Source organism: Neopsephotus bourkii, unplaced genomic scaffold, assembly GCF_033783945.1.
Source record: "Neopsephotus bourkii isolate Nb327-2 ecotype Australia unplaced genomic scaffold, CSIRO-AGI_Nbou_v1 NB_911, whole genome shotgun sequence".
In the NCBI taxonomy this organism is placed as follows: Eukaryota; Metazoa; Chordata; class Aves; order Psittaciformes; family Psittacidae; genus Neopsephotus; species Neopsephotus bourkii.
This window is the reverse complement of record NW_026901405.1, coordinates 956,668-982,633: the sequence shown is the minus strand read 5'-3', so window position 1 is coordinate 982,633 and position 25,966 is coordinate 956,668. Positions and strand designations below refer to the sequence as shown.

At 43.3% G+C, this 25,966-nt stretch overlaps 1 protein-coding gene across 1 annotated transcript in view; it reads right to left on the bottom strand.

Moving 5' to 3' along the window:
- Nucleotides 1-16,876, bottom strand: part of ZBTB20 (zinc finger and BTB domain containing 20) — a 481,633-nt gene extending 464,757 nt beyond the window's left edge. Inside the window, exon 1 of the mRNA XM_061357688.1 lies at nucleotides 16,803-16,876. The gene's annotated coding sequence lies outside the window, so the exon portion shown is untranslated. The remainder of the gene's footprint in view (nucleotides 1-16,802) is intronic.
- Nucleotides 16,877-25,966: the final 9,090 nt, after the last annotated feature.

Below are 25,966 nucleotides of genomic sequence, written 5' to 3'. Positions count from 1 at the left end.
TCACAATGGTCCCAGGGGGGATGTTATTACATTTTGCTGCTGTTGTTTGTGTCTAGTTTGACCCAGTCCATGAGTCATGATATCTATATTTACAATGTCAGATCCAGGAACAATCCAGTGGCATTTTTCTCTTAGTGCTGACACTTCAGGACCTGCCAGGTTTACATGAAAATAACAAAGAATAGGAATGTGTGATGCTTGAAAAATCAGGCTCTGATTTCAATCTGCAAAAGAATAATTTAAACATTCTAAAACTTAATAGGGAAGTGACAAGACTACAATGATTTCTGCCCCTCACAAGAAGACAGGAAAATAAATGTACACTTTTGCCTTCCTATTTAAGTGGGGAATAAGCAATGTTTTCAGGACCTGCCAAGAGAGATGCTGCGAGTTGATGGAATCATAGTAGAATCACAGAATGGTGATCAACCAAGGCTCTGTCCAACCTGGCCTTGAACACTGCCAGGGATGGAGCATTCACCACTTCTTTGGGCAACCCATTCCAGCGTCTCACCATGCTCACAGTAAAGAACTTCTTCCTTATGTCTAACCTGAACTTCGCCAAGTTCTGAACATGAGCTTACAATATTTTTAGGATCTAAAAACTGCCGTTATATAGTCTGAGCATTCTATAACAAGGGTTTAATGAAAGCTAGCTATCTCACTCAGGTTTTCAAGCACAACTATTCAATGCACACAGCAAGTTTCTTGTTCTACTGTTAGTATTGAAGATACCAGTGTTACAAACTGGAGCTTAATGGTTAACACACAGAAGAATTTAATTTATCTTACTTTAAGAGAAGTTAAAGCAACAGGAAACAAGTGTGTGCATGTACTGAAGTAATACAAAACCCAAGATAATTCTTTAACAGTACAGTGTGGGCATTGTCAAGAAGAAGTTAGGATGAATTCACATCCACCCCAAAAAGTACAGACAATTCATTTCTCCAGCCCCTTCAAGACAAGATGTTCTTTTAAATGAAACTACTGCAGCAGAACTCTGATGAGTTTGATGATCCTGAAAGTGAGATGTTTTTAGTGCTATCATTATCATTATTGAACGTAGCTGCAATGACAATTTAAATCTGTGTTCCAAACCTCCTAGATGCTCTTAAACATTAGACACCTTTGTGTCTTGAAGACCCAGAAATAAGCTTACTAGTTGATTATGCTATAAAGAAAAGCTCTGCTTAACAAGACAGATGCAACCTTATTTTACCTTAATGATATTGCCTTCAATGGAACTCAAAAGGAGCAACTGATAGCAATGATTGAAACATTTATTTTAGAGACTTGCAAATTCATCTGTCCACTACAATGAACTCCAAATGAAGAAACAGGGAGGGGGAATAGAAGAAAAAGAGCAGCGTTGAACAGTGACATTAGTGCAGGCTGGCTGGCTGAACATAACAAAGGAAATCCTAATGGCCACAAGCATACAATGAAATGTATGTCCTTGTGTGCTGCTACTAATTCTGTACCAAAATGAAAACCACAAATAATGGTTACTGAATATACCATCCAAGAACAAAGAGAACAACATGAGAAAGATGCCCTCTCTATTTGGTTAGACAACAACTAAAATAAAATTGAAACAAGAATGTTTAAAAACATTTCTTCTGCTTCTGGTATATGGCTGCTCAGTGCTGTATTTCAGCCACACTGAGCAAAAAAAGTAACAACCAACTTTTCCCAAACTGTACTGTAGAGCCTAAAGACAAAAACCACTTTGCTATCACCAGCAGCCTGGCTAACTCAAGTGAAAAAGGAATGCTGATGTCTCTGGTTCCCAGACACACTTAGTGTTCCTAAGAGGACCAAGTGTCTTGAGATTTGCACTGAGAACAAGAAGGACTTTGATCAAGAAACAAGCACACGTTTTACTCTGCAAGGAACTTCACAGAGAGGTACTAGATTTACAAAACCCGTTGAGGGAAGTTTCAGAGGGACTGGATAGATTACAGGTTGATGACACTCTGTCACAGCCTCTGCGGAAATGTGGTTTGATCTCATTAACAACAAAGAACGAGAACCACCAAAGAACAAACTTTAAAAACCATCCAAAGACCCTTGGAAGCTTCCCATTTTACAGCCACCAGGACCAATTCCAAACACATACAGATGGGATAAAACCCAGGCTAGGATGTCGAGCCTGGGGCAGGCACAGAACATGTTCCAGAGAGCTCAACTCTTCTAAGATTAAAAACCAAAGATCCATATTTTTGCCCTAGCTATGTAATTACAAAGTAGATTTGATTAAACACAATTAATTTTGTCACGCAGGTGGAAAATACAGATGTTAAACTAGGGCAGACAAGATGGGTGGACGTAGAAATGCTGGGGTTTAGAACAGATGCATTGCTGTCCAGCCAACTCAGCATCACTTGTGTAGTTTATTCGTATTGCTTTGATTGAAACTGTAACTGTGTAGCTGCTAAAATCAAAGAATCTGTTAAAATGCAGTTAGGTATAAAGCCTCACAGACCTGACTTCACAGAGTATGGGGCTATGAGGATGTTGTTCTTTTTTAATTACACAACCACACGCTTTACATTTCAGATAATGTGTCTTACTGTGATTACAGAATGAATATACCCATAAAATAAATCACATCACGTGCATGCACTGTTACAGTGGATAAAGTGCTACATTTAAGTGTTTTCTCTGAGGTTTTTGCAGAAATAACCAAAAAAGTCATGCCGGGGAGAAAAATTCAACTCCACTACGTTGGCTGCTGTTTCCATACACAAATCTTCTCTCCACACCCAATAGAGAACCACATACCTCAGCTGAAACAATTGTGAGCATATGTGAGCTATGCCAATATCCTGTGGAAAGGAACAAAAGGCTTGAACTTACTTTTAACTGAGAGAAATGCAAAACTAAGAAAGTTTGTGCTGTTGAATTTCAAGTCAGATTGGGGATTACTGCATTTCCCTCTTTGGGAAGTTGTATGATTCCTAATCTCATAATTAAAAGAGTAAAAGTTAATGAGGAAACATGTTAACGTCAGATGATTTACGTGCCTATTAATATTACAAGTGTATTGGGGAAAAAAGAAAAGGTGGGGGGGAAGGAAAAACCCATTGTGTAATCCAGTTCTGATGAAATGCCGGACAATTTTGAGACTGATAAAGTGAGTCACTGCCAACTGACTCAGCATGACAACAGGAGTTCATTGTTGCCTTTGGACCAAAGGAAGCAAGCAGGCAGTTGGTTCGAACTGGATTTATTCTTTCAAGTAAAATGTGATATTTCCACCATCTTCTTGTTCTCCTTTCGCGCCTTCCATCCAAGCCTCTGGTGTCTCCAGTACATACTGCATTTATTAAGCCCTGCACTATTCAGCTAGCATCGGATACAACAGACATTAAGCCCTCAGATGCAGCGTGTTACAAAATTAACTTAAAAGGCTGGAATACAGCTCCACTTTTAAGTCCCAGCATATTTATATTTCACATATGGTTTTCGCTAGGCTATTCACAGGGGGGACTATAAAGCATCTCAACATGTGAGGTACTCTTGTAAACTCCACTGTGTCCTCAGTTGCACTTACTGTCCTCAGGCCTGGGGGATGTTGTACTGCAAGTATTAATACATATATACGTGCTGCTTGCTACATCCACATCTCCCCCTCCCTGCTTGTAGGTTTGGCAGCAGCAGGACGGCTGATTTCAGCTCAAACACTGGAATTCCTGTTTGTCTCCAAGGCTTTCCAAAGACTGCCTTCTGCCAGTCACTGCAGCTTCCCCCAGCACTCTCTCAAGTTAACAAAACAAAGGAAAGCTCAGCAGCTCCCATGCGACTTGGGACCCTTCAGAGTCTGGGCAACAGAACTGAACAAAATATGTTGTCCCCATCCTTGAGACGTCTCAGGACTGAAGATATAGGAGAAGGGTGGTGGGGGGTGTGTGTGATATTGTCATTAGGTGGATTTATATTGTTAATACCCAGGACTGGCCAAAAAGAAGGATCACTTGTTGCATACAAAATCTGGGTTTGTGGCTCTTTTCCTTCCACACACTTGAATCTCAGTCTCATCCTTTGTTATTTTCTGCTTTTCTCATTACAGCTGCTTCTCCTGAAGTCTGTCAGAAATCTGTAAATCCCTTTTTTTTTTCCAGAAGGGATTATTAGAGTCTTAAAAGTTTACTGATTTTACTGCAGTTTATGAAAGAATCCTGGAAATAAAATAAAATTCTTTGGGAGAAGAAACAAGCAGTAAGAAAGGTCCATACTTGTTCAAGCAGCTAAAGCATCCCCAACCATTATAGCTTTTTAAAACATGGATCTTGCCAAAAGGAACTATGCCACATCAAAACTCATCATGCCAGGAGAAAGGAACTCCTCACAGCTGAAGGACAGGACTGGGAATCAACAAATCTGGATTATATTTGTGATAACTTGGCAGGTGACTTTGACTAGAGGCAGTCAACATCTCTAACTCTGAATTTATCCATCAGTGCAAGAGGTTACTACTGCTTCCCCATTTCAGGAGGGTGTCTTAAAGCTTAATTAATTGATGTTCATAAAGAACTCAGATTCCCAGCTGAGAAGCATCAGAAAAGACCAAAGTATTATTAATCTCAGGTTCCAAAAGAACCATCCCTGCTCTTGCATGAAAACCCTCTGAAATAGCTGTAATTTCTATGGTAGCAGGATACCCAGTTCAGTTTGCAAATGAGAGTTATTGAGGTAAAATAAATGTCTGGCCACCAGAGTAAACAAAGACATCATTTTACAAGTCCAGTCTAAACTGTAGAGATAATCAATATGAGAATAGCAATGCCCACAATGAAACCTGTATTAATTATGAAGAGAGTTTATGAAAGAAATTAATCATTATTATGGAGTTCGCTGCAGGAATTTAATAGCATGAGCCAATTCTACATGACTCTTATGATGCTTGAGGTCAAATATGCTGAGTTTGAAATAAACTTTAATCTACTCTGAACTAACTTTGTATAAAAAAAGAAAGCTTCTCATAAGTTCCACAGTACTGCCCAAAATAACAAATCTGCTCTACCCCAGAAGTGCGTGTGGTCTGATATGCCATCCTGAAAATAGATTCTAATGCCTCTCTTCCCTCTCCCCTTTTCTTTTTGTTTAGATTGGTGCTATAGGAAAATTATATACACTGGTTACAAGAGACAATTAGATATAGGAGATACCCAATGTATTTTTAAGCTTGCTTTGTTGCTGGTTTTGGGGGTGAGGGTTTTTTCCCCTTAAGTAACGACCCTTCCAAAATAAACATAGCAATGTTTATGGAAATAAAGAAACAAATTATAACAATTTTAGGTAGCATACCGCAGTCAAATAAATACCATTTTCTAATAAAACAAACTTGGAGAAACCCTAATAGAACTTAACCCATACTAACCAAAACAAAAACTCTAAGAGGCTTTCTGTTCCAAAAATCAGAACTGTTCTTTAGAGCCAGAGATTCATATCCATTGGTCAACACCAGTATCAATCAATTAATCCTTTTTGTAAGAATATACATTCTCTGGGGAGAGGCTATGACTGGAAAAGGACCTGGGGGTGCTGATTGATGGAGCTGAACATGAGCCAGCTTGTGCCCAGGCAGCCAAGAAGCCAACAGCATCCTATCCTGTATCAGCAATAGCATAACCAGAAGGCCTGGCAGTGATTGTCCCCCTACCCTGGGCACTGGTGAGGCTGCGCCTCTAATCCTGTGTTCAGTTCTGGGCCCCTCATTACAAGAGGGACATTGAGGTGCTGAAGCGGAGCCAGAGAAGGGCAACAGAGCTGGTGCAGGGCCTGGAGCACAAGTGTAATGAAAATGGCTGAGGGACCTGGGCATTTTAGTCTGGAGAAGAGAAGGCTCAGGGGGACCTTATCGCTCTCTACAGCTGCCTGACAGGAGGATGGAGCGAGGTGGGGTCGGTCTCTGCTCCCAAGTAACAAGTGATGGGTAAGAGGTAACAGCCTCAAGCTGCACCAGGGGAGGTTTAGATGGAGATGAGGAACAATTCCTTCCCCAAAGGGTGCTCAGGCATTGGAACAGGCTGGCCTGGGCAGTGCTGGAGTCACCATCCTGGAAGTGTTCAAAACCTATGTAGATGACACCGGTTTAGTTGTGGCCATGGCAGTGCTGAGTTAATGGCTGAGTTTGATGATCTTAAAGGTCTTTTCCAACCAAATTGATTCTATGATTCTATGAAGTACTGAAAACTCTCAGAGATGGCTTTAATTCCATCTCCAAGCGGAGATGGAATCACATCAAGTCCAGGTTGTCTTCAAAGGGAGAAGAGCTAGACTTTTGAAAAACCTATTCTTTCTATTTATTTGCCTTTGTGAAATAGTCTGTAGAACAAATAAAAGTGGGAAGACATATGTAATGAGCCCACGATACCCTCTGAGGTTCACACATGGCAAGAACTCCATGGGTCAGAAGTGAACAGATAATTCTTGGCAGAGGAGAGGGGTGTGTCTTGTTTGGGGTGCTTCCGAGTGTGTGTGTGTGTGTGTTTGTGAGGGGAAGGAAGGAAAAAAGCCATTGGGATGCAGCCAAGTCTAAAAGCTTGGCTACCCCTACAAGTGCACAGAGAGGTGCAGCAGAAAGCCTTTTCTTACTTTTGCAAAATATGGAATTAGCTATTTTGGAGACTGCTACTAACGTATGTGGAACTTCCAATGCTGTTGTTAACAATTAGGTGTGCAAAAGGAAGGACGAACTCTTAAAGTTTTACAAGAACAAACGCTTTCCAATTAATACAGTCCAGAAGAGCTCAGTGTGAATATTTCTCTGAGCTTCCTTTGTTGATGCCGTAGGATTTCTTTGTAGTTGTACAATTCTGCTTGCTAAAATCCTCTTGGCAACTACAGACTTCCTTACTTCTGATCTCATCACACACAGATGGCTCAGCCTTGTAAAATATTATTAAGGGGACGTGTTGGAGTGGCCTGAACATGGGTCACCCCAGCAGTGTAATCTGACTCTTAACAGTTTCTCTGGACTTGCAGAACCTTGAGTTCTTCTGCTGTCGTTTCCCAAACTGCAAAATGGGAAGAAGAGAGCCCACTTCCTCGCGAAAGGGATGAGAACGAGCGAGTTAATGTACGTACAGCTCTAAAAGGAAAAGTGTTACTTCTATTTGGGGAGAGTAAGAGAGGGTCATGTGGGCTTTGGTTTTATTCTCTTCTCTTAAACAAACACCGACACAGATATAAATAGTGCCTGCAGAAAAGCAAGGGCTGAACTTCTGCTTGGGGTTTTTAAACAATTTGTAGGTTTTTGCATGTAAAGTCTGTTTAGAAGATATTTGAATAGTTTAATAATTAAACCAAAAAATCTCTAGTTCTAAAAGTACTAACATTTACCAGAGGAGATTTTTTTTCAGTGGTGTCATAAATTCACAGTATTTACCCACCAGTTCTGGTTTTCATAACAAGGCTGTGGTTTTTATTTTGATCACTGGTTAATTTATTGCTGCGGCACATCATTTTGCTTTCTTTTTGGAGGTTCTGAGGAAAAGTAATTCTTTACAGACACTGTTCAGATGGTATTTTTCAATTAAAAACACTTAAAGCAGAAAGGAACGGTTGTTTGGTGGGGGACTGAAGATCAGAGTTCAATGCTTGGCTCTACAATAGACTCCCTGGGGAAATTTTCAAAGGCACAAATGGCAGGTTGGCACATCACTCCCATACTTGCTTTAGTGGGAGTTAGTTGCCTCTGAAAACCTCTCTTTTCCTTTCCCTGGATTATCCCCACCAAGTCACTAAATCTTTCTTTGCCTTTGCCTGCAACCATTACAGTGGGAATTCTAGTACTTTGTTCCCTCACCTTTCACCTGGCTGCCTGTTTAAATATAAGCTTCTTGAGAGAGTGCCTCTGTTTTCCAGCACGTATGTTCCCCTGCACCAGTGGATGTGGGCACCAATCTCATCTGGGACACCTGGTTTCTGTTAGAACACATACATGCAAATAACATTAATACTAATTGGAGATCTGGAGAGTATTCCCAAAGCCCAGGTTATTGTGCTTTCCAGGAACAGTACTGCATGGTTAAACCCACCAGGTTACCAGCCCATCCACCAAACACCCTGACAGCAAGATGAGGTAAGTGTCCCCGTGTGGCACCAAGAAGACGACCCATTCAAAGTCAGGTTATTAACCCTTTTCAGCTCAGTCTCTGCTTTCTGGTTACTTCACTTTAGGCCAACCTGTTCTATTTAAGTCTACATTCTTTGACTGAAATGTTATGTTTTGCTGGAACAAAAGCAAAGCCTAAACAAATACCCGAGGTCCTACAGAAAAGAAATCATGAACCCGAGGATGCATCTGCACCATGACAGTACAAGTACTCAGCCACTGTGGTAATAAAATCAGTTCTGTCTTGTTTATCTTCCAAGCCAAGACTAGGCAAGACAAGTTTTATGTTCAAACCACAAATGTAAAACTCACAAAGGTGTGACATGTGGAACCACTTAAAGGACAAGAATGACAGCACAGTGAATAAATGTGCGGGACAAGTAAATCCAAGGACATATTGACCAAAAAGCGGAGTGCCACACGGAACTGCTCAAATAAAGTTGGTAATTACTTTTTCTACTCTGCCTAACTTAAATGTGGTGTGACCACCAGTAAAGACGAAACCCAACTCATACTCCTGATGCACCCATAGATTACCTACTATCCTAATAGGAATTACCAAGTTTGACAAATGAGATAAGAAGGGGGCTCATTATATTCCAGAACACCACCACTGAGGAATGATGTCTTTGAGATACCCATTAGTAGTTAAACTCAGCTTTTTAATTTTGTCCTATTGCATAAACTGTTCTCTTTGCCATTCAGCTTTATCAACAATCTCTTTACAGCTATAAGCAAGATCCTAAGTTTTGTGGGTGATTTTTTTTCCTCAACTTAACTCAGCTAAAGCCAGCAGGAATGGAGTAGGAATTATATAGGAATTATATTCCTAAATCTACCACATATCTTTATGCACCAGGCACATCCTCCATTTCTTTCTGCATCACCCAGTTTGTACCATCTCTGCAATCAGCCCAGTATGCAAGGCAAGGCAGAATTCCTACCATAGATGTAAATAATTCAAGCGAGTTTGTAACTCCTCAGGGAGATTTACTCACAGATCACCTGTTCAGAGAGTTTAAAGAGATACCAGAAGAGTTCCAGGATTATTACAGAGCAATGATGGGAAAGGTTATAACAAAACATGAGCATTACTACAGCACAGAACTGAAACTGGCTTTGATTTTGGATACATTAACAAACTTCAAAGGGATTGGTCTAAATCTGCCAGTGAAGGAATGTTGTTTGATTGCACCATGTACTGGGATTCTGCTGCAGTCGGATCCAGAAAGAATGACACAGCTCTGATAACAGATAAGTAAACTGTAGGATTGCCAAATGAAGAGGTAAAAAAAAAAAGAAAAAAGAAATCCCAACAAAACCAGAAGAGCTGATAAAGCAAATTACACGGGCAGAATCTGCAGTGTCACACAAACAAAAGAAACCCAAACAAACCCCATTCCTATTACTGATGGGATGCCCCATGTCCCACATGGCATCACTGCAAATGGATTCTGCAGAGACTGAGAAAAGGGACAAGCACACAGGTCTGCAGCAGCCCCCACAGTGTGCCAGCTGAGAAACCCTGACCTCTTGGCCACATGCCTCTGTTTCTATTCTACCGATACACTCTATCAGCCTTGAGATAGGTTCACAGTCATGGGCAAGAAAACAACCCAACCTTTTCTGCTTGCAACAATCCTTGCATTTTCCTCCCAAAGGCAAAGCATGCTAAGGGCATTCTTTATATGTCCGGAGGCCAACAGACTGTCACTTTCTTTACACAGCGTACCACAGATATCTAGGACATGGAAAGGATTATTTAAAACTCTAAAGGAGACATTTATACCCAGTACATTTCCAAAATAAGGATGGCAAGTTGCTGAAATAACTTATTTAAAACTTTTTCTCAAGTACAGAGTGATAGAATTGGAGTAAAATCATCTAGAAGGGGTTGGAAACACTTTCTCATGAAGTCTTAAACATCACTTGTAGTGACATTAACTTGAGCTACACATCCCAATGGAGAGCAAGTGTCAGCAAAGTAAATGCATTAGTTAAAGCTTAATAGTAGTTTGGTGTTCAATATCCTGAAATATTTAATATGTTTTTTTCCCAAAGTAAACTGTTATTCAGTTTTAATGAAGACATTAACCTGCTTGATTTGTAAGCTCCGGTGGGAAGTCAGTCTAAAACACTGTCACAAGAGGTAGGCAGAAGCAACAAGAGCTGTGACAGGAAATCAAGCACATTTTAAATGCTAAAAAAGCAGCCAGAAAATGAGTCTCAATATGCTCTTGTTTTCTTTCAGTTTTGTTTATTTTTGGGTAATACGATTTCTGCCCTTTAACAGATGCCAATTAAGGTTGGTTCTAACATAGTGCGCAGGTAGCTGTGGGTACTGAGATCTACGTGACTTTGCACCAGCTATTTTGTCAACAAGGAGTGCCAGAATCCAGACTCAAAAGAAAATAAAAGTTTGCGTCAGATTCTGGCCTTCGAGACACTTTTTTTGGTTTCCAGCGTTGCAGGATGACAGCTTTAAACTGGAATCCACTGTTACACTTTTAGTCACAGTTTGAATTTTCCGGACTGGCTTTGGATACAGTCTTTACTGCGCGGGAATAGGCGGGCTTGTGAGTTTTCAGCTTGAAATGCTAGTGACAGAACAAGATGAGCAAAAATGGTGAGACCCCAAGCAGTTAAGGTGGGTGTGTGCGCTTCCTGAAATGCATATTGGTGGTTTGACAAGGGAGACAAGCTGGCTGCTTTGTTTCGCAGTAGCTGTGTTTAGTTCGTGCTGTCAAGCGTGGATTCTGACACTTACCAGTATTAATATTGCTATTTCTATTGATATAATTAGCACTTCTATAAATAATAGCTAAAGCTGCCATAGCTAAGTATATTACTGCAGTCAGCACCATCAGGCCCCTTTTCACTACACACCCTCCTGAAAATCCAAGCTGATTGATCGCCACAAGAAGAAAGCCACTGAGCAACGCTGTTGATTCTAGCGGCCCGGCTGAGAGCAGCTACCACCACGGAGAAGACTCTCCTAAACAACCAGTTTGTATGTGTGAGACTAAAGTTTCTCACCAGTCTTGCACCTGCCAATGTTTGAACGCTATAAATAGGGACTCTTCTTTTCAGCCACACGATAAAAACAACCCCGCGTTGAGTTCAGCGAGTGTTATTCATACACTACAATGGGGGAGAAGTCCTACAAATGTTTTGGAGAGAAACTAGACGTAACCTTTTAAGTTCTAACTTAACAGCACAAAGATTTTCTTCATTTACTTCACAGCTATGAAACAGGAAATTGCTTAACAAAACAGATATTGCTGCTTCTACATAAGAATAGCAGTACCTGCTATTTCAATCCCTAATCCCATTCTGTTACACTTAAAAATCCTGAAGAATGACAACTTTTCTAGTGGCCTGAACGCCAAACTTTAGGCTCTCCCAGTCTGTTTCAAACAGCTTTGCCCTTGTCTCACTATACCTAAAAGCCATCACTTCAACACAAGTTCTGAGGGTGCTCAGTACCTAACTTGAGGTAATTTTGCTTAACGACAGCACATTATAACTAGCATCATCAGTAGGAGAGGGCAATGTACAGAACTAGTAGTGCTGGTGGAAATAAAGCCTCAGGGTCTCCAAAGATGCATGCAAAAATATAAGGAGGTTTTGGAACAGTGGGTGTTTTCTGCTTGCTTCATCCTTCATAAAGAGATGTGGGTAAACACCACACAAAGATTTTCTCAAGGCCAATATTTACAGTGTCTGGAAATAGAAGGTGCTACGCAGAAGAAAATCAGCCTAGATTTCTGAGTTCTACTTCGTATGCTTTAGTCAAATGGACGTGCGGGAGGTTATTTGGGGAATTAAGTCATGTGTGTGTATAATTAGTGTTGGTGTGAGACATGCATGTTTTGAATCCTGTCAGTTCTTCCTGAAACACCACTTGCTAGCTGCAGCACTTGAAATATTAAAATGGTAAAGAGGATACTGCAGTTCCAAAGCAGCTTTGAACTCCTGTTCTACTAATACAGCTCGCTCTGTATGAGGCCAAAGCACTTGCACAGCACTATGTCTTTCGGTAGTATCAATGCCAAAATCATTCCTGTATAATTCCACTGATGTCACTTCAGTTATTTCAAAGAGGAAATTCATGTCTAAGCCACGTTCTGTTTTCTGATGCAAACCCAGAATAACTACACCAAAGTTTATAAAGCCACTGACACTGGCATTTATTGTCAAACCAGCCAGCCAATGGAATAATTGGCACCTACCATTTGAAATTATTACTTGAGATATTATATATAACTGTAACAGCAGCATTTCAGAATTCTCTGTGTACATACCTTTGCAAATACTTGCAATGACAGCACATGGTATTATTCCGGCATACAGATAGGAAACAAAGACTGAGCAACTTTCACTAAAGTCAAATATGCTGTTCATGGCAGAGCAGAGAGCAACATGAGACCCAAGTCTTAAGCCAGGAACCAAACCCAGTAAACAAGTAGTCAGTCTGCAGTATGCTTTCATGAAAATATAAGAAGTCACTAGGTTGGATCCCATATTTGATGGTGAAAAATAAGGAAAGATGAAGGCATAATTATTTCTTTGAATAAGCAGTAAAGTAATCAGAGCTTCCCTCAGCATTTGATTACAAAGTATTGTATTTTTTTTATTTTTGGAGGCACCTTTCATGAATACCTGGATAAAAATCGAGAGTAGAATCGGAAATCTACTGATACTGGTAAGTGCAAAATAATCCATACCCCTAAGCATCCTTTTGCTCTGCTTACCCTGCTCCTGCCACAAAGTATGTAACTTCACAAAGCAATGCAGACCTTCCAAAATCACCTCTGGTCATGAACAGTGAGTCAATGGCAACCATTGTCCTTAGCTTCAGAAATGCCCAATGATTCATCTCAGTGTATACCCCTCCTAAAAATTCAAGAACTGAATTTTGTTCTATTTGAGTTGCTCTGATACCCAACATCAAGGGGCAGCCCAACTATGGTTACCAGGGTAAACAAACATATCTGAGATATGCAATACTGGGTTTATTTTGGTTGTCAATGTCATAATGATTCTGGTACACTTTCTGCAATCTCTTCAGAGAGCTTCAACTGCTATTAAGATTTCCTGGGCTACTCTCTATCCAATTCCAGGTGAATCCTGCTTACTTGACATTCATTTTCTACTGTAAAAAAAAAGGAGAAATAATTCTTTTTCCCGGTAGCATCTTTTCCATTAGTATCTACAGTCACTCTGGAATCTTAATGAGCTGAACTTGGTAAGTTCTGTCCACACTTGGCTAGAGGACAGCCTTTTCCTTCACGATGCACATGGGAACAGCTCGCCAATCTAAAATTCCACCTCCCTTGAAGGGATTTACAGCCTCACATGACAAAACTGGACTGAACAATACTGAGGCCCTGTGAAAAATAAACAAAAAGAACACACTTATTTTCTAATGGAAAGATGGAAGTAGGAGGTCGTGAGGGCCACCTGGCATTTGACCAAGGTTACCCAGCAAGGATCAAATCCTATTTGTCTTAGGCAGGCAGTCCTGCTGAAATCAAATAAACCCACAGCACAGATCAGTACATGAGGGCCATGGTTTAACCTCTGAGGCATGCTATAAATCCTGTGCTATAAAATAGGTGCTGTGGATTAATTTCTAATCCCAAATTATAACTCCTCATTGAAGAGCTGAAAACCCAGTTCCCTTCATAGAATTAAGTAACAACCATAGAACCATGCTGGGATCTTGTAAGGCTTTAACTTTAAAATGTAGTTTCCAGGACACTCAGTGCAGTGACAATTAAACCCACTGGTTGAGTTAACAGAACAAATCACAGTTTATGACACAGCATCTTTTTTTCACCCTTGCCTGCATAGCTAGTCACTGATTTACCCAATAAATTAATTCCACAAGTGGCTCTCCGAGGCATCAGTTCGAATTATCAAGTTTCTGCTGTATTTCCAAAACAATGCCAGGCATGCGTGTGCGTAGGAGGGATGGGACAAAGAAGCCAATAGGTGCAGCTGTGGCCTGGGAGGCAGAAGGGCTGTTCAAACTCTGCCACTGACACTGGGAAGTCATTTCAGCAAGGTTTAATTCAGGGTCTTTCTAGCATATAATAGTTAAGCAATGAAGTCACTCACCAGACATTTGGAAGGTAAAGATATGCCCTCACCAACTTTGTGAAATCTGCTTTTCCCCTTAAAATCAGAAACACTGGGGTGTGTATGTGGGGGGTGCATGCTGGTCTGTTTGCATTTCTTGCCTTTGTATCTTCCCCATGTGTAAAACAGGAAAATCTCAACTTCCACAATGCATCTCTATGCAAGTACAGGTGTAGATCCAGGGTACTGAAGGAGGTGCCTGGTATCTTGTACAGCTGGGATCAGAGCTGCTCTCCTCTGCAGTCTGACTGCTAGAGATCCTGATTTTAAAGCAGGGGGCTTAGGATTCCATTCCTAACATTGCAACGTAGTAACAGCAACCATGAAATCCTTGGCCAGGACTTTCTGTGTATGTGCTAACAAAACAAACAAGCTATGTTTTAAGACTTATAAACCATTTTATTTTGGAAGACACAAGGCTCCACATCTTTAACCACTGCCTACTCACAGATTCGACATGCTAGCAGAAAGTTTTCTTCTGCTAGAAACGAGGGTTTTTCCATTAAATAAAAAAAACACCTACAGATTAAATGATGAGATTTAGAATAATGCTAAAATCCCCTGTAATGTTCTTCCTGCATTACAAATGGACTATTAAATCAGTGAAGTGCCAATCAAATGCTTTTGTACTTTGAAAGAAAGGTTTAAATAACAAAAGCAGTTTTTCAGGCCTCTCTCCCTCGGTAGTCAGTGTCACCTATGCACTAATTACAACATATTTACTCCCTTTTCGAGTAAGATCACAATTGAATAGATTTTTCAGAACATGATTTTGAAGCAAAGTTGCAATCAGTGCCGCGTGGATTCTGGCTCTTATTAATCCTGCTTGTCTCGGAAAAATATAGTGTTGTGCAGTAAACTTCAAGACCCATGACAGGATTCAATAATAACAGCTCTGGCTTCAGTCTCCAGCTTTAAAACTCAACTCACTGCACGACCTCGGGTGAACCATTAATTAACTAGGGCCAAATCCTCTGTGGACTAAACACAATGGAACAAGCCAGTTTGTACAAGCCAAAGATCTGGCCCCAAGTTTCCAGAAGTTTTGATTCGGGCTGGCCAAATACCGGGATTTTCGTGCCATGAATAAAATGTTCATCGTTGTGTTTCAGGGTAAGAAGTAGAAAGTTCTCACATCGTTTGTGGAATAAAAATTACAAGTGATTCCTTTAAAGAGGGAGAAAGAGGGGGGGAATGAATAATAATAACAAAGGTGGGCATCTCTCAGGAGACGTTTTTAACGTGTAAGCAGAAAGTGGAACTGACAGAAGGCTTTGGGGCAGGTAGCCACGAATCCTCACTTTAATCTTCTGGTCAGAAAAAAATAATCCAAGGTTTTGTTTTGTTTTTTTTCCAGTAAAACTGGAATTTTCCTTCAAAAACTGCAAGTTCTCAAATACCACATTTTCCACTGGGGTGGTTGGTGAAGGATCCTCCCAATCAGCTCTAATACTGTGCACTCATAGCATCTACCGAAGGCAGCTAAAGCGTGTCTTGCCTCCGAGGTGGGGTGTTTTTGGTGTAAGCTCAGGAGGACATTACTTTTCTATCATGGGTTTATTTCAGCCTTGAGTTTCCCTTTCTTGCAAAGCACCCAGGATTCACAGCTGCCAAAAGATTGTGTGTTTCTACAGCATTAACCCTGTAATCTCAAACACATCTTTCCTATATGAGGGCACACTGCAGGCACTCAGACCCAAGGTGTTCAGACTTCAGGACTGTAATCATAGGTTTTGCAGAGATACTTTTTCCTCCTCAATAATTACCGAGAAACTGAACTTTATACATCAGCTCTTTTTAACTATACAGAGCCCCTTCCTTCCTTGCAATTCCTCGTTTGCCGTTCAGCAGAGAGGGCTTTAAGAGAGCGTTTAACCTGGAAAATCAAGACTCACTGGGCTACACAAAGCAGCAAACTCTGGATTCGTAACTGGCAGCAAGCAGCCCGTTTCCTACTGCTCTCGCTGCCACGACTGGCAAATCCCTTTTAACCCTGCGCTCCCGTCTACACATGGGAGAACGCTCCCTCCGACAGGACTCTGGAGACCCGGGTACCAGACCCTGCCATCTTGGCACCGGGAGGACGGGCTGCTCATTGCTTCTAAAGCCACTGTGGGACTCGCGATATGAGGCACCGCGACAGCTCGCTCCGGCACAAACGCGAGGTGTTCGTTTTAACCATGACCCCGAGGGGACGGCAGAGAACACCCGGTGTCGGGAGGCCCATCAAACTCCCACCCCTCCGGCCGCGAACGCACGGCGCGGTACCGGCCCCTAAACTTTAGTTTTAGGGACGGGAGAACGCTCGACGGAGCCGCGGGAAGGGAAGAAGGGACGGGAGGGATGGAGCCGCCGATACAACGAGCTCTCCCCGCCCGACACCTCAGAACAGCGCCTGGCACCCAATGGCTCCCGGTGCCGCCACCAACCCGCCTCCCGGTGAGCTCGCACCGGGCGCTCGTCCCGCCCCTCCGGTAGGCGGAGCCCGCCGCGTCCCCCCGCCCCTAACCCCGCGCTGACCCCGGAAACGCGGTACCTCTTTCATCTTCTCCCTTCCCCTTTTCGCCGCGGCTCGGCGCTTTCACAGGCAGCCGCCGCCGCCGCGCCGCCACCATCATTGGCCCCCCCCGCCCCGCCGGGCTGACGCCATTGGCTCACCGCCCCGCCACTCCCCGGCGAGCCGCGCCCCCCCTCCGCTCCCCGTGCCCGCCCCTTTCCTCATTTCCCATAGGCCAAGCCGCGCTCCGCGGCCCGCTAGCCGCTCCTCCTATTGGACGGCGCAACTGTCGGTCGAACACATGGCGTCTCTCATTGGCAGGAGTTTAGAAAGATAGAGCCCGCCTTAGCCCGTCTGGAGCGCTGATTGGTTCTACGAAAGCATCGCTGTTTGCGGCACCTGCGTACCGATTGGTGGCCGGGGATAGTCCCCTCCCCCGAAGCAGCAAGTTCGGTTGCGCACCCCCCCTCCCCCGCCTTCTACGCATTTCTATTTCCCGCTTTATTTATTTATTTCCTCCGTAAACTTAAATGACCCCGGAGGGGCGGGGTCCGGGGGCGTGGCCCGCTCCGCCCAACCGACCAATGGGAAAGGAGGAGAGGGGCGGAGCCATCGACCGGCTGGGCCAACCGGAGCGCGGCAGACAGACCGCGCTTGGCTCGCTGCCTGCCAATCGGAACGGTGCCATGAACCAACGGCCCCGGTGGTGACCGGTAACGGCCGCCCGGCCCGGCGGGAGGCTGAGGGGGCAGGGAGCGGCTCGCTCGCCTCATGCAGGGGCGCCGGCCCGGGTGTGGGAGGAAGGGACACATAATCGCTTCCTTCCTCACGACGGGGCGGGCGGCACGCAGGGGTAGGGTGTGTGAGGAGGGGGGGGTGCGCTCATCACGGTGTCGGCCGTGTAGCACCGGCAGCAGCCGTGGCGCGGTGTTTCCGAGGTGGAGTGGTTTTCCCAAGGGTGCTCCAGGCTGAAGGGACTCCTCACCTCGGTACTGGGCCCTGTGGAACCCCTGTCTTTAGGGCGGAAGCCCCCCTCAGCAGCTGATTTTGCAGTGAAGGCATTAGCTGTACGTGTTGGTTTTGCAGCCAGGTCCAAAGCGAGCTGACAATAAGCACCAGGAGGTTTGTCCAAGTCCCCATGCTGGCTGGGATCTCTCGTTGCTCCTTAAGGGACCAGAGGGCAGTTGGCTGGATCACTCTCCATCCCTTCCCATCAAAGAGAAGGCCAAGACCTTAAGTTTTTTTACGTGCATGTATTTATAGTTTTTACTGTCCTTAACACCTCTTCTGCCTGTTCTTGCCATGGTATCTAATTGTAATCCTGTGCGTTTGCACTGTTCTTTCAGAACTCTGTTAACCTGACCTCCCTTCCACTTTCTGCCTGATTCCTGCTTGTTTCAGGTCAAATAAAACTTAAACTTTATCCAAATTTATCTCTTGCCATGCTTCCTTTTTCTTACTGTACACTGTTAGTTTAGATTTGGTGGTTATTATTCCTTTGAAGAGCCCCAAGCTTCCTACCTCCCTTTTCACTGTCTCCTATGTGATCCAGCACAACGATTCTACCGTTCCCTCATCCTAGCAGTCAGTTGTGTTTGCTATGCTCTGTCCTTCCCTTTGCATGGATCACCCAATGTAAAGTTACCACCCTTAACCCAAGCTGCCTCCTAATCTCAGTGTCACAAGTATTTATGTCTGGCTATTAGAGCCATGCGGGGAAAAGCTCCCATTCCAGTTGGCTTCTCTATTTTCCATGTCATGGGTGTTTTCCAGGTGGCCCTTGTTGGGGTCCTTCCCAAACAACTGCATCTCCCACTGCCACCGGCTTGAGTGATTCCACTGGCTGTTTGCAGAGAGCTTCTCTGTCTCCTGAATAAACCCATAGAATCATAGACTCAACCAGGTTGGAAAACACCTCTAAGACCATCGAGTGCAACCTTTACCCCAGCCCTGCCAAGGCCACCGCTAACCCGTGTCACTGAGGGCTTCATGTACATGGTGAGCACTTCCAGGGGTTTTCTAGCAGAACTATACCAGGGGGGTGCCTGGCTTCTTTCCTCTCATCATTCCCAAGGGATTCTGGCAGCACTCTCCCCTAGCACATTTCATTTCAGGTGTATAGTAAAGCAAGGCCATCTCCCCTTACTGTCCTCCCTGAACAAAGCATTACCTTTATTCCAGTCATGCGGGTTATCCCACTGCACCTCCATTGCCCCAATGAGAACCCTGAATTTTTTACTCTATGTAGCCCATTTTGTTGGTTTTGGAGGGATTGGGGGGGGGGAGGGGGTAATGTAATGGGAGTAATTAGTAAGCAAATTATAACTGGTAGTAAAAGAAGGTAAGGAACCGCACCAGAATCAGCTCAGTGTTGTAGCAAAGCACTTGGATTTTAGGTGTTGGCGTAATCTGACTGCATAGCTGCTTCAGTGTGAGCATATGCTGAGGATCTCTGCTGAATCAAAGCTTTAATTTTCTTTTCATTTTCTTGTGGCCTGTTCTGCATTTTGAAGCTGAGAGAGAGTGTGAAGTAAAACACTCAGAAAAATAATTTCTCTAGGGCATATTCTGTTTGATAATGTCATACCTGGAACTTCATCTGGGCTGTCAAAACAATGGCGCATGACAGTAAAACTGAGCACACTTCATATACATAAATCTTTCACAGTCTGTAACTAAGTATTGAGAATGAGCTGAAGGCTCCTCTAGCTGAGTTGTTTTACTGAATGAGACATAATGTGACCGTTAGAGAGCAGATACCTCCATGCTACTAACTCTGGGTAGCAACAGGTAAGTAAGTGTGGCAGTGAATACACAGACGTACAATTAAAACGCATACAGCAGAAGGGCAGGGGATTTTAAAGGGGTGCAGAGGAAGAGATTCCTCTCCTTGAACAGCATTTGTTGTCCACCACATGATGTGAGGCTGCATTGCTGGTGGGAATTGCAGCTGTATCAGAGATGCCCAGCAAGTTACTGCCGTCTTCCTGATGCAGTGATGAAGAGTATTTCCAATGATGATGTGGGTCTGCTTCTTTTTAATGTCATCATTAGTAACTGTGGGATAGAGAGCATGCTTTTAAAATTTATGGTTAGAAGTAATGCTCAAAAACATTGCAAACCTCTCAGAGGATGTGATTATGTTAACTCAGGGAAGTGATCCAGGCAACAACCTGGTATTTAATAGAATTGCTAAGCAAGGTATAGAAGTAGAAATCAACCATAGAAATAGTTAAGGAATTTCCTCCTGAGAGGAAAATAAGTAAGGAGGTGTAAAGACTACAGAAGATCTGAGAGGTGGGGCTAGATCATGAGTGAAATACAAAGCAAAGGTGAAAAGGACAAATCTCATTCTGGGGTGTACAAACAGCAGTCATACTTCAAGCAAGCCCAGGGAGAAGCAGTTCTTCTATACTCAGTGCCAAGGAGGCCTCAGCTGGGATAATGCGTTTGGTTTCAGACACTGCATTTAGAAGAGGTTCTGAAGATCAGAGACTAAAAGCTTTGTAGTAGCAGTGGTAAAAGTCTTGGAAAACATGGACTATGAAAAAAGGGCAAAGGAACTAGTGTAGTCTAAAAAAGAGAAGAAAGAGGGGAATAGTGCAAAATTCTTGTATTCAGTAGAATTACTGTGGAAGAAGATAAATAAGTTGTTCTCCAAATCCATTGGGTTTCCATGTTTTAGATATTGGGAAAACCTTTTGTGGTTTCAGCACAGTGACGGAGTCCTTAGAGGCCACAGGACCCCTGAAAATGAATGGTCTTAAAATGACAACAGAGTGGGGCCAACTGCCCTCTGGACAGCTTCCCAAGGCAGCAAAGCAGGAAGATCTTGAGAGGTACACTGCCTACAGGGAGAGAAGAGAAAAGCATCCTTGACAAACAATCTTGAACTCCTCACGTCTTTCAGCAGCAGCCGGCAGGTCCTGCTTTCCCTGAAGCCACCTGAAGTTACCTCACTGGTAGCGTATCACCTGTCTAAGTAGCAGCAATTTCCAGCTTCTTGTTAGTTTTCTTGTCAGGCTTAACGTCAGATGGGGATTGCAGACATAGGCAGGACATGAGAAGCTAGCAGGCACTGAGTGTCAGACATGACAAGCGTTGTCTACACTTGTCACTGCAGCATCTTTCTGGTCTATCCTAGCATTATGATGAGCAGAGGGTTGCCTAAGTGCTGTAGTGTTGTGTGGAGCTCCAAAGTGGCCTTTTGTTACCTCTGTGCTCCTTGAGCTAAAACCCTGTAGAGCACAGTTCCTTCAAGCTAATGCAAGCAAATGCCTCTAATTGTGGAGTCATTTAAAACAGATCTTAAAACCAAGGTGTCTGGTGGCACAGTAGAAGACTGGGTAACCTTGTAGTCTTGTCAACAGCAACACTGAAATATGTTGCATTTTGGTACAAACTTAATGTATGTGAATATCAAATTCCATATTGCTGCTTACTAAATTCTAGTTTTAGAGCCTGAATTTCCTACCTTAATTGGCAGGAATGAAAAAGTAATTCCTCATCAACCAGGGCTCATAACAAAAGCATAAAAATTCTAATTTATTGCATTCTTTCAATATGACTTCATTTTTGAGCATTTTGTGACAATCTGACCTAATACTGCACTGATTCAGACAATAGAGCTGTTCTATTGTACTTTAATGACTGGAAATGTAATTTGCTTCCTGTTTAATATTTCAGCCAGCAATAATACCAAAAAGGCTTATTGCTCCTAAGAAAAGATGAAAGGGGCATAACTCTTAAGGTTTTTTGTGTTCAAAATTTGACCTACTTAAAAATACTAGAAACTCATGGGAATGGTCCTCAGAATTAAAAATACCAATATAAGATTGTTGCCTGGGAATTTTAAGATACATCACTTCCAGCTCACTGAAAAGCAGAATTTCCTTCCCAAGGGGAATGCAGATAATTCAAAATTAATTTTTGTCCCGAAATACTGAATTAGCAGAGTTTGGGTTTTTCTTTTTTCTTTTAAAACTTCTCTTTCTGTGAAAAAATATTCTGAACTTCAGAATTATTTAATTTGAGCTTGATGATCATCTTGGAATATTTCAGTCTGACTCAGTTGAAGATCAGTCTGTGCCTGCCCTTGCTGCCTTAGTGACCCTTATATCACCAGTGCTCTGCAGGCTTGCTCCATCGTTCTCCTTAGAGAGACCAGCTCCGTGGATAGCCCACAGTGTCCATAAAGCTCTTCCATAGTGAGCAGGACAAACTAATTTCGGTGTAATGTGTGGGGAAGACAACTGGCAGAGGCTGATCTGAAGAGGATAATAGGAACATGTGTGACCTGAACTGCTGCGACAGTGAGGTATGTGGTGGCTCAGGTGGGGATGAAGAGCCATAGAAATAAAGCAACTGGAATGGAGAACATCTAGGGAGCTAGAACGTCTTCACATGAAGTGTGGCTGTGGACCTGCCCTATCGCATCCTTCATAAACTCTTTTTCCTCTGCCCTTCGCCTGCTGTGTTAGACCATTTGGAAGCCACATTCCTTCTTGTTGGTCTCTTACTAGGGCTGTCTCCTCTGCAGGACTCCGGGAGCTGAGGTCCACACCTACATGGAGAGGAAACCAGAGATCTAAGGCATCACAAAAATCCCTCAGGGACAGAGCCATTTCTGATACTTTGCATATTACAAGTAGTTAGATGTACACTGTTAAGACACATCCTCCCACTAGATGATTACTTTGTGTAAAGTTTTAGGGTTTTATTAAACTATTCACTTGGGATGAAAATTGGTAAATATATTTCAAACCCCCAAACTACTGCAAGTAATCCCATGCAAATTCCTGTATTTTGTCAGGAAATACACAATTGTATTTCCTACAATTGCTACAATTCACTCTGCTACAATTCACTCCTCTAGTAGCACACACAGAAATGCCAGGTACCACTGGAAGGAAGACAGAGGAAACAAATACTTTGGAATGTTTTGTTCCACTTGGTTTTATATATAAGACTGTGGCGTCTCTTTCTAAACTGTGACATTTTGACAAACAATGATGCTTTGTGTTACCCTTTAGTAAGAAGAAATGTGAACAGAATAGTTGCAAGCAATCTGAAAAGCAGCTTGGGAAGGAAGACTGCTGTGTACTATTCCCAGATCAGTCATTTACTTGATCTATATATTTGGATAAGGTACTTGGTCCTTATCTAGATGCCAAAGTTGTACTGTTTTAACTGTACCAGAGAATTTGTATAGCTTTACTGAGCTAGCATTAACAGAACGATATTGGCATTAACTGCTTTTATCAGAATAATATATTCATGTAGGGCAAATCGTACCACTATAATGTGCCTTTGTACCACTACAGCTGCTTCACAGTGGGGAGTGTACTGTTACAACAAAAAGATAAACACATCTCATCCCTCACCAAAACGCTTATACTCAATTGTGTGTAGACCACCTTTTGTGCCTCGCTTTCCCCCCATCTATAAAAGCCTTTTAGATCTTACCTTGCAGGGCTGTTGAGCCTTCATTCCTGTCTGCAATAAAGTCTGCATGCAAGGTGCCAAGGCTTATTTTTAGCCAGTCACAGAGCTTTTTTGAGTCTCTAAAAAGTGTTTGCAAGAGGCAGCTGTGCCCCAAAACACGCCATAGCGGAGGAGTTCGGCTGGGCTTGCTTCCTTTTTTTCTGTGAACATTTCACATTACATTTGACTCAGACTTTTGACAGCTATTTCATGACATACTGACTGTGAACTCGCCCCTGTTATTTCGTGTATTAATGTGAAATCCACTCCACCATTTCTCTGGGCTTGGGGCACTGACTTCTTCTCCTCCCTCCCCCTCATCGTTATTCTGACAAGCAAAGGTTAAACTGAGAAGGACAAAAATCTTTCCTGTTCAAGGCAAAACCACAATAAGGGTGTTTTCCCTGCTGCCTTTTACCTAAAATCCGAGAGGGAAGAAGAGTAGTCAAGACGCTGCCATCTGTTGGGAGAAACTAGGGAGGACACCAGAGCCTCAAACCCTGGCAGCACCTGACGGGAGTTGAGCAATGTTGGGCAAATTGTTGGTGTAAATGACATCAGCATTTGGCCTGCGATCAGTAGCTTCTCCCCGAATAATTTAGTAAGTACAAATATTAAGAATACTTGAAGTTAGGCATTAACCAGATGAAATGTTTAGACAGCAAAAGTAAAATGCATTTGATCAAACTTTATGGACTGAAACTCAAACAGAGATTTATTTAGTAATAATGATGGGGATGCTGATGCAATTCCTCATTGATCAAAAGGGGAGAATTCAGAAGCAGCAGGCTTTTGAAATTAAAGAAGTATCATTTCAAGGGCAACTTTGAATCTGTTCACAAAAGGATTTCCTAATCCACAAATCCACTGTGATGGCTCTTTTCCCCACAGGCATTCACTCTGAGTGCCAAGGCCACTGGTGTTTTCTCCAGGTTTACTGTTCATCTTGAAGCCATGGAGCAGGATACTGCACAGCAGGCTTTCTGCTGTGGTCTTGTGAGCCACAAAGGGGTTCCAGCTGCTCAGCCCTGCATTAACTTGGTTCTATGCTACACTGGATATGAGACTTGCAACCAGACTTTTCCTGTTAATGTTGAATCTACAAAGGCCCCAAAAGATGTCTATGCAGAATAGGATGCATAAGAATGGGATCCTCTAGATTCTCATACCGTAGAGGTTTACATACCTGTGTTTTCCAAGCACCTAAGTAGAACATGTCCTAACCAACATAGAATCATAGAATAGTTAGGGTTGGAAAGGACCTTAAGATCATCAAGTTCCAACCCCCCTGCCATGGGCAGGGACACCTCGCTCTAAACCATATCACCCAAGGCCTCGTCCAACCTGGCCTTGAACACTGCCAGGGATGGAGCATTCACAACCTCCCTGGGCAACCTATTCCAGTGCCTCACCACCCTTACAGGAAAGAATTTCCTCCTTATATCCAATCTAAACTTCCCCTGTTTAAGTTTTAACCCGTTACCCCTTGTCCTATCACTACAGTCCCTAATGAAGAGTCCATCCCCAGCATCCTTATAGGCCCCCTTCAGATACTGGAAGGCTGCTAGGAGGTCTCCATGCAGCCTTCTCTTCTCCAGGCTGAACAGCCCCAACTTTCTCAGCCTATCTTCATATGGGAGGTGCTCCAGTCCCCCGATCATCCTCTTGGCCTTCCTCTGGACTTGTTCCAAGAGATCCATGTCCTTTTTATGTTGAGAACACCAGAACTGCACACAATACTCCAAGTGAAGTCTCACAAGAGCAGAGTAGAGGGGCAGGATCACCTCCTTCGACCTGCTGGTCACGCTCCTTTTGATGCAGCCCAGGATACGGTTGGCTTTCTGGGCTGCAAGAGCACACTGAAGCTGGCTCATGTTCATTTTCTCATTGACCAACACCCCCAAGTCCTTCTCCACAGGGCTGCTCTGAATCTCTTCTCTTCCTAACCTGCAGCTGTGTCTGGGATTGCTCCGACCCAGGTGTAGGACCTTGCAGTTGGCATGGTTAAACTTCATGAGGTTGGCATCAGCCCACCTCACAAGCGTGTCAAGGTCCCTCTGGATGGCATTCCTTCCCTCCAGCGTATCAACCGAACCACACAGCTTGGTGTCATCGGCAAACTTGCTGAGGGCGCACTCAATCCCACTGTCCATGTCAGCAACGAAGATGTTAAACAAGACTGGTCCCAACACTGATCCCTGAGGGACACCACATGATGGACATGAAACTCCCCTCACCCACTTTCTTCCAAGTACAGTGTTTAAGCAAAGTTCACAGACACCAGAAGAGGCACTCTCCCTGTTGGATGATAGCCTGTGTCCAGGAAGTCTGTTAAGCTGGAGGAAAAGTGAGACCTTGGAGAGGTTCACTGGATTCTAAGTGTTGAAGCCTTCCCATCAGGCCTGCTTTCCAAGTCACCTCCAGCAGCATGGAACTCCAGCCCAAAGCTGCTTGCTGGTGTCTAGGGAGTGGGTCACATCTGGCTTGAATTTAGCATTTGCTATTTCTCAGCACTCTAAAGACTGTTTAATTTATTCATAGCCTGCATGTGTGTACACGTGTGTGTATATGTATTAGGTAAGAGACAGCTGGTCCTATGTAGGCAAGATTGACTGTTATCCCTGAGGCAAGAGGCCCATGGAAAACAGCATGGCCGGTGTTGTATTATTGCCCTTTACTATTCTTTGACCTCCACTTGATATATTTTTCCATCACCCTAG